Source organism: Tupaia chinensis, unplaced genomic scaffold (assembly GCF_000334495.1).
Source record: "Tupaia chinensis unplaced genomic scaffold, TupChi_1.0 Scaffold140301_1, whole genome shotgun sequence".
Taxonomy (NCBI): domain Eukaryota; kingdom Metazoa; phylum Chordata; class Mammalia; order Scandentia; family Tupaiidae; genus Tupaia; species Tupaia belangeri.
Window position 1 is genome coordinate 2,474,352 of NW_006200179.1, and position 8,198 is coordinate 2,482,549.

At 36.3% G+C, this 8,198-nt stretch overlaps 1 pseudogene; it reads left to right on the plus strand.

Annotated features, from left to right (window-relative positions):
- The first annotated feature begins 7,016 nt into the window (after nt 1-7,016).
- The window catches only part of LOC102479807 (pumilio homolog 3 pseudogene), a 14,070-nt pseudogene continuing 12,888 nt past the window's right edge, over nt 7,017-8,198 (plus strand).

The window sequence follows — 8,198 nt, forward strand, 5'->3', positions numbered from 1 at the left end:
GAATCCTATTTTTTTAATGTCAGAGAGCATGTGTGTACACATGAGAGAGAGAGAAGAGAAAGCACCCCTTTCCCCCATGGGGCCTGATTATACCACAATCCTTCCTTCCTTCTTTCCTCCCTCCCTCCCTCTTTCTTTCTTTCTTTCTTTCTTTCTTTCTTTCTTTCTTTCTTTCTTTCTTTCTTTCTTTCTTTCTTTCTTTCTTTCTTTCTTTCTTTCTTTCTCTTTCTTTCTTTTAATACATCCAGTTGAGGAATCTACAGCTGAAGAAAGGAAAGCAGCTGTGATGGTAATGTCTTTCCACATACCCACTATTTAACAGGTGAAAATACAATAATAAAATAGTAAAACTTAATGTCTATTTTCTCTGAAGAAAATTCTTCCAGAGACATTTTTTAAAAAATCATACTGGTTTCTTTTTTCGAAATGAACCAAACAATTGAAAACATCAATAGAGGGCACTAACAGGCTGTTCTGGAAAACCTTTCACTTCATTGCTTGCAACAGTGAAATCTAGCTGCAAAGGCAGAATCTTTTAGCTGCATAGAGTTGCTAATGTGATATTGAGATGAAAAAAAAATCTACCTTGTCCTTGAGCAAAAAGATAAATTCGCAAACCTAATCTATTAAAATGTGATTCATTTTTCCATGTCAAACTTGTTCTACTATCTCTGTATATTCTTTCTAATATACTTGATTTTCTGTGTCTTTTTCAAATGAAATTTATTTCTGGTTTTAGACCTCATTGCAGAAAACTAAATTAAACCCAAGAGAATATTTAGTCATCCAGTCAATATAGACTCATATTCTGTATTGATGGAGGAACATATTCAGGCATACTCCAAAAGAAAAGCTACTTCTAAATAATATTCGGTCTCAGCATCTTTCCTTCTGTGTTTTTCTCTCATGGTCATTTCTAATATTCAGTCAAAAATGATTACAGAAATAAATCTATGATGATATCCAAACCTTAAAACAAACTACTAAAGACGATAACTGAGAATCCTTTAAACATTTTGGAAAAAGAACACATGACTAAGTTAATGAGTAGACACTTCTTAATGCAAAATGATTTCAGGAACTGTAGGAAAGTTTTATTTTTTCCTAACCAAAAGAAAAAGCAGACAACTCAATCATATTCTGTATTCCATTGGCATAGCTTCTGTCTTTTCCTTAAATACTGTCTCTTTTTAAGAAGCAAATATAAATGGGGGAGAAAACAGTGAACTATATACCGCTTACTTTTACCAGTTTCTGCCTAAGTTTAACCCATCCTTTCTAAAGAACAGTTCTCTGTGTTAAAAAAGAATATTAAAAAAAACTTAAAGTGCTTTAGAGATGGAGGTAGAAAGGAAGTGTAGTCTATGAAGAAACATTCTGGTTCAGAACAGGGCACCATTCTAAAAAAGAATCTTTAAAATCTTACTATCTTTGCTTAAATGAGGTCTTAGAGACAAAGAGCAGAAATGAGATATTTCATTATATAACATATTTCTATAATGTAACTGTCAACATTCATTATGCAGCAATGGATTATGTGTTAGGATGCACTCACAATAAAGCTGGGGCTACTATAATAAAAAAAAATTGTTCCTGTCAACAATAAGCTAAGACGGTATTTATAAACACAGACGTTTCAACAGATTATAACAAAGTTATGTGTGTTAAAGTAAAACCAAGCACAAGAATAAGTGATTAATTCTGCCTAGGATCATTAAGGCATTTTTATTGAGAATGTTATTCATATTTGAAGTGTCTTGACCAAAAAATATATTCTAGGGGAAGCAAGAGATTGCCAGAACAAATCCTTAGTCATTTCCCAGACCAACCACAACTTATTTCATATATGAATCCACTGAAGAAGCAATTGCTGATCTTGGTAGTATGGGTATTAGAAAGAAATTAATTTTGTTTAAAATATTATAAGTTGGCAACACCCATGTCCAATGGAAGCAATGGGAAGAGAAGTGTTCTCTTCTATTTTGCCATAGAATTCAGAGCAGTTTCAGAACATAGTAGTGCCTTGCATGAAACTATTTCCCAGTAGAAACCTGGAGGTTCCCATGGTGACGGCAGGAGAAAAGCTATTGTATTCAAAGGGCCTATAGTATTTCTCACTGTGTAAAGTCAGACTGTACTATTAGAGACTTGGTGAGAGAAGAAGCTGACCAGAAGGGAAAAAGTGTACACTAGCTCATAAGTTTCAGTCGAGAAATGACATATGCCAGGGACCAGCAGATGATGTAATGGTTAAGTCAGTGGAATGCAACATAGCCAACTGCTGTTCGAGTCCCAGGCCAGGCAGCTTAAAACTCATGCCAAGAGTGTGTGCATGCATGCCCAAAATCCTGAGAGGAGAATGCAAGTAGAGAAGGGATTGCAGTATAGCTATCCTCCCTGGGGTATGATTTCTCTCTTTTTGTCTCTCTGGTGAATGCACATGCCCTATAGTGAAAATCTCTTATTAAAAAAAAAAGAAAGAAAAGAAGAAAGACATGACATATGCCACTTTGAGTCACATTTCACTGGCCACAGGAAGTCACTCTGCCGTTCCTGACAGTAAGGAAGTTGTAAATATGATTGTTTTAAATTTCTATTACCTATGACTTGGTAATATTTATTAACATGGTTAAATACTTTTTTAAAAAACATGATTTAAAACAGTCATGAATTGAAAAGAAGAAAAAGTGAAACATTTGGGACCGCATTGGTAATGACTACAGACCGTCAATGTAGAGCTGTCTGATGAATTAAGGGATCACCTATGACATGGCTAGAAAACATGACATTTACACCTTTCTTCACTTGATAAACTCAGTCTTTTTTTTTCAATGTTAATGAATTTGCACCTTATATGTGTCACTTAAAGGCTGTCCTGCCCCATAGAGATTTCCTGCCCCATAGAGATTGCCTGAATATGTCTCCTATAGTTTTGAATAATTGTCTATGATTTCTTCAAAAAGCTATCTAAATGCAAAGCCAGTTGCAGAATCACACCCTCTAGAGAATCACATTAGGATTCAGAGAGAAACTTGCATCTACTCACTCACTTTGACAACTTTCAAGGAGTTTTGTGACCTTTGTAAGTGTAATACATAGATCTCTACCCATTATTCCCAACTCTAACTGAGCACAATTTTAGTTATTTGTGTTAAACTGAAGATTAAATAAAAAATAAATATGTAAAGAATATAATAATACTATGGTATGTTTTTGGTACTTAGTAAATACTTCACCTCTTTTACTCCTTGGTCTTACAAATATAATCCCTTTACCCATACTAGTTTTAAAGTGAATATTGTGTGAGTTGGCACAGTCAGTATTATTTCCATAATTGCCTTTATCATTTAGTTTGTGCTGTATATCTCTTTTTTTAACCTTTGTTGGATAATCATAAAATAATTGTTATTTCCATTACCTAAAGTATAATACTAAAACTGAGAGTACTTAAAATTAGGTAATTGTTGGGACCAGCAGTTGGCATAATGGCTATGTCGCTGAACTCCCATGTAGTCAACTGGGTTCAAGTCCCAGACCTGGTGGTTTAAACTCACACCAGGCACATGTGCATGCGTGCCCAAGATCCTGAGAGGAGAATATAGGAGAAGGGATTACAGCATGGCCATCCCCTCGGGGCGGGGGTGAGGGGGTGATTTCTCTCTTTCTATCTCTCTGTCTCCGCCTGTCTTTCTGGTGAGCACACTCACCCAATAGCAAAAACCTCTAAAAAAAAAAAATTTAGTTAAAAGTTTCTTACTTGGACTGGCCTTATGGCCTTATGGTCAAGGGAGCTAGATCTCACACAAGAGACTACAGAGTCCCAGCCTCGACAGCCTGAAAAACATGCTGGGTGTATGTACATGGATGCATATACAAAATCTTATCAGGATGGAGAAACAAAAGGATTGCAGTGCGACCTTGCCCCACTGTGGGGGGGAGTGTTTTCTCTGTCTTTCTGTCTCTCTCTGGTGAAGGGGCACACTCTCTGGAAATTAGGAAATAAATTTCTTACTCAATTTAATAAGCATCATTAATAAATTTTTAAATAAATTACATATACACACACGTATGTTTCTGTATGTTAATGTATGCCTAAGTATAATTTATCATCTATGTATAGGTATGTTCCTTAGTAATAAAATGAATAATTATTAAAGGCAACAATGTATCGATGCTCATAATTAAATATTATTTTATGAAAGTTCAATCAGAATGCATAATAAATTTTTCCCTATGACTTAGTAATATTTATTACCATAATAAAATACTTTCTAAAAGTCTTATTTTAGGACCAGGAGGTAGAGCAGAGGTTAAAGTGGCTGAATCTCACATGGTCAACTATGTGGTTGGAGTCTCAGACAAGCAGCTTAAAAAACACACCAGGTATGTGTATGTATGTGCCTAAAATCCTGAGAGGAGCACAAAGAAGCATTGCAAACATGGCCATCCCTCCTGGAGGATGATTTTTCACTTACCCTCTTTTGCTCTCTCTCTCCCCCTCTCTCTCTCTCTCTCTCTCCGCACCATGGCGAGTGCACATGCCCTTTAGCAAAAACTAAAAAGCCTTATTTTAAATGTAAAAAATGTGAAATATTTCATTTTTAAAATAATGCTCAGAGCTAAAATTTTAATTGTTATATATTCTAATATTTCAGTTATTGCCCATAAGTTATTTGCATGTAACATTTATTCTGATTAACTCTGTAAAATTTCCCTCAATGTTTGGCACATATCAAAAAGTTACATTTTTCTCTAAAGACTTTTTGACCTTGCACCTAGGACTCCTATAGTATTTTCTGCATTGCTCAGATTCTTCCTATACATCTGTTGTTTTCCAATTCTTACTTACTTTTAGCTTTTCATTCGTTAAGTAAATTAATTCTTAAGAATGCACATATTTTTAACTACCACTCAGATTTTTCCTGTTTCCATTAGTGTCAATACTTGAATATTTTATAGGTGATTTTTAAAATGATAATTAGACACTTGCATTTTTTTATGCTATGACAGGCATGTGGAAATCTTTACCTGAGAAATGTGCTTGAACATTCAATAGATTGATTGCACTATAAACTACTGTGCAAATTAAATTTATAGTACTAATAAAAAATTAACATTCCAGCAGTATTTTTCTCTTTCGTATGTTTCTGATTCATTAGTTTGATACTTTTCTTTGATTTGGACAAAAGAAGAAACTCTACATCATTTCTTTTAGAGTTAATATTTTTTTACCTGAAGTCATAAAACACTTAGTATATTTATCTGCCTTTTTGTATGTATTTGCTAATATTATGTTTTACCTTGAATAGACTACAGAGTCCAGACTTTTGGTCAAATATTATTATAGGTGTGTCTGTGAGAGCATCTGGACAAAATTAAAATCTGAATTACTAGACTGGGTAAAGCAGAATGACTTCTTTGATATTAGTAGGGATCATTTAATAAATTATGAATCTTAATAAAATAAAAAGACTGAGGAAGAGGGAACTTCTGCCTGATTGAATGAGCTGAGACATGATTTCTCACTTTCCCGCTCACTGTCTCTGTCTCTGTCTTTTTCTCCCTAAGGCAAAAACTTCTTAAAAACTAGTTTCTTAGGGTCCAGCAGTTAGTGTGATGGTGATGTTGCTGGACTCCCCTGTAGTCAACCGTGGTTCAAGTCCCGGACCTGGTGGCTTAAACTCATGCCAGGTATGTGTGCGTGCTTGCCCAAGATCCCAAGAGAAGAATGGAGGAGAAGGAATTACAGTGTGGCAATCCCCCTCAGGGAGTAATTTCTCACTTTCTGTCTCTCTGTCTCTCTCTGTTTTTCTTGCAAGCACATGAGCAAAATCCCACCCCCCCCCAAAAAAAAAGAAGTTTCATATCAATAATGCTCTAGGAATAATTACAAATCATGTTTTTCTAAAGTCTGTTTATTTCTTCCATTTAAGAGACAGAAAAAGAGAAACAGAGAGACAAACACCCCAGAGTCCCCAAGCAGGCTCCAATCATGGGCACATTAGTCCATGCATCAGGCAGTTCAAAGATGCAAACCTGGGATGCTTCTTATGTGGATCCAGTTGTTTTACTACTATGCCACTCCCTGAGCTCCCAAGTAATCATTTTAAAATAAGTATTTTTTAAGTATTATTTTTATTTAATTCCATTTATTTATTCATTTGTTTCAATTTAATTTTATCAGAGACAGGGAGTGGGGGGAGAGAGAGAGAAAGTGAGAAAGCAAGTTGCCAGGTCCAGGACTCGAACTGTTATTGGCCATTGGGAATCCAGCACTCTTAACCACCAATCCAACTGCCAGCCCAAAAGAAGTATAATTTTTAAAAATTATTATTTTGTTTGGAAATGTCAAAATTACTCAAAGAAAGTAAATTGATACTTAGCAGATAGCCTTCTTTTTTTTCTTTTTTTGGGAGAGGTTTTTGCTATAGGGCACATGCACTCTCCAGACAGACAGAGAGAGACAGAGAGATAGAAAGCGAGAAATCACCCCCCAGAGAGTATGGTCATGCCGCAATCCCTTCTCCTCCAAGCTCCTCTCGGGATCTTGGGCACGCATGCACATGCACCCGGCATGAGTTTAAGCCACCGGGTCCGGGATTCGAACCATAGTTAACCACGTGGGAGTCCAGTGACAAAGCCATTATGCTAACTGCTGGTCCCAACAGATAGCCTTATTAAAATCAATTGCTGATAACTGGAGTGTTACTTTCTATATTAGAAGAATATCAGTGGAATAATGACAGGTAAACAATTATTTGGTAAACCTTGGTTAATGACTCCACATTTCTTTTCCAGAAAGATTCACTCTTGCCCTTGAGACATGATATTTGTCCAATGATCAATATATATTGAATCACAAAGTGTAAAAAAAAGATAAAATGTTACATATTCATTCATTCAAATGTTTTTCAAACTACAAAAACAGTTTTATAATGTCACAAGGAATTTTTTGAGATAATATATTGTCAAAAATGATAGAATGGGCTGCTTGTAGCTCAGACTTCAGCCCCACGTGTGCGAGTTGATACGATGGAAGTAAAAGCGAAAAAACAATTACCAGGAAGGAATACAAAGGCATCACAAGAAAAAAAGAGATTCCGTAAAAACAGTGACTCTGGTTCTTTAAAGACATTCCCAAGAAAGGTTGTTAAGGAAGGTGGACCTAAAATCACATCAAAGAACTTTGAGAAAAGTGCCACAAGACCTGGGAAAAAGGGTGTAAAGCAGTTCAAGAATAAGCAGCAAGGGGACAAAGCACCTAAGAATAAATTCCAGCAGGCAGATAAATTCAACAAGAAGAGAAAATTCCAGTCAGACAGTCAAAGTGATGACTCAGCAGCCAAGAAACCCAAATGGGATGATTTCAAAAAGAAGAAGAAAGAACTGAAGCAGAGCAGGCAACTTAATGATAAAACCAACTATGACATTGTCGCTCGGTCTGAGCAGATCTGGGAGATTTTAAGAAGGAAGACTGTGACAAAGAAAAAAAGAGTGAAGTTGATGAATGACTTACAGAAATTGATTCAAGGAAAAATTAAAACTATTGCATTTGCTCATGATTCAACGCGGGTGATCCAGTGTTACATTCAATATGGTAATGAAGAACAGAGAAAACAGGCCTTCGAAGAACTGCGAGGTGATTTGGTTGAATTAAGTAAAGCCAAATATTCTAGAAATATTGTTAAGAAATTTCTCATGTATGGAAGTAAACCACAGATTGCAGAGATAATCAGAAGCTTTAAAGGCCACGCGCTGAAGATGCTATGACACGCAGAAGTGTCGGCCATCGTGGAGTACGCCTACAATGACAAAGCCATCCTGGAACAGAGGAACATGCTGACAGAGGAGCTCTACGGGAACACGTTCCAGCTTTACAAGTCAGCAGATCACCCAACTCTGGACAAGGTGTTAGAGGCAAAGCCTGCAAAATTAGAGCTCATTATGGAGGAAATGAAGCAGATTCTAACTCCAATGGCCCAGAAGGAAGCTGTGATTAAGCACTCATTGGTACATAAAGTATTCTTAGACTTCTTTACCTATGCACCCCGAAAACTCAGATCAGAACTGATTGAAGCCGTCCGTGAAGCAGTGATATACCTGGCACATACACACGATGGCGCCAGAGTGGCCATGCACTGCCTGTGGCATGGTATGCCCAAGGACAGGAAAGTAATTGTGAAAACAATGAAGACTTA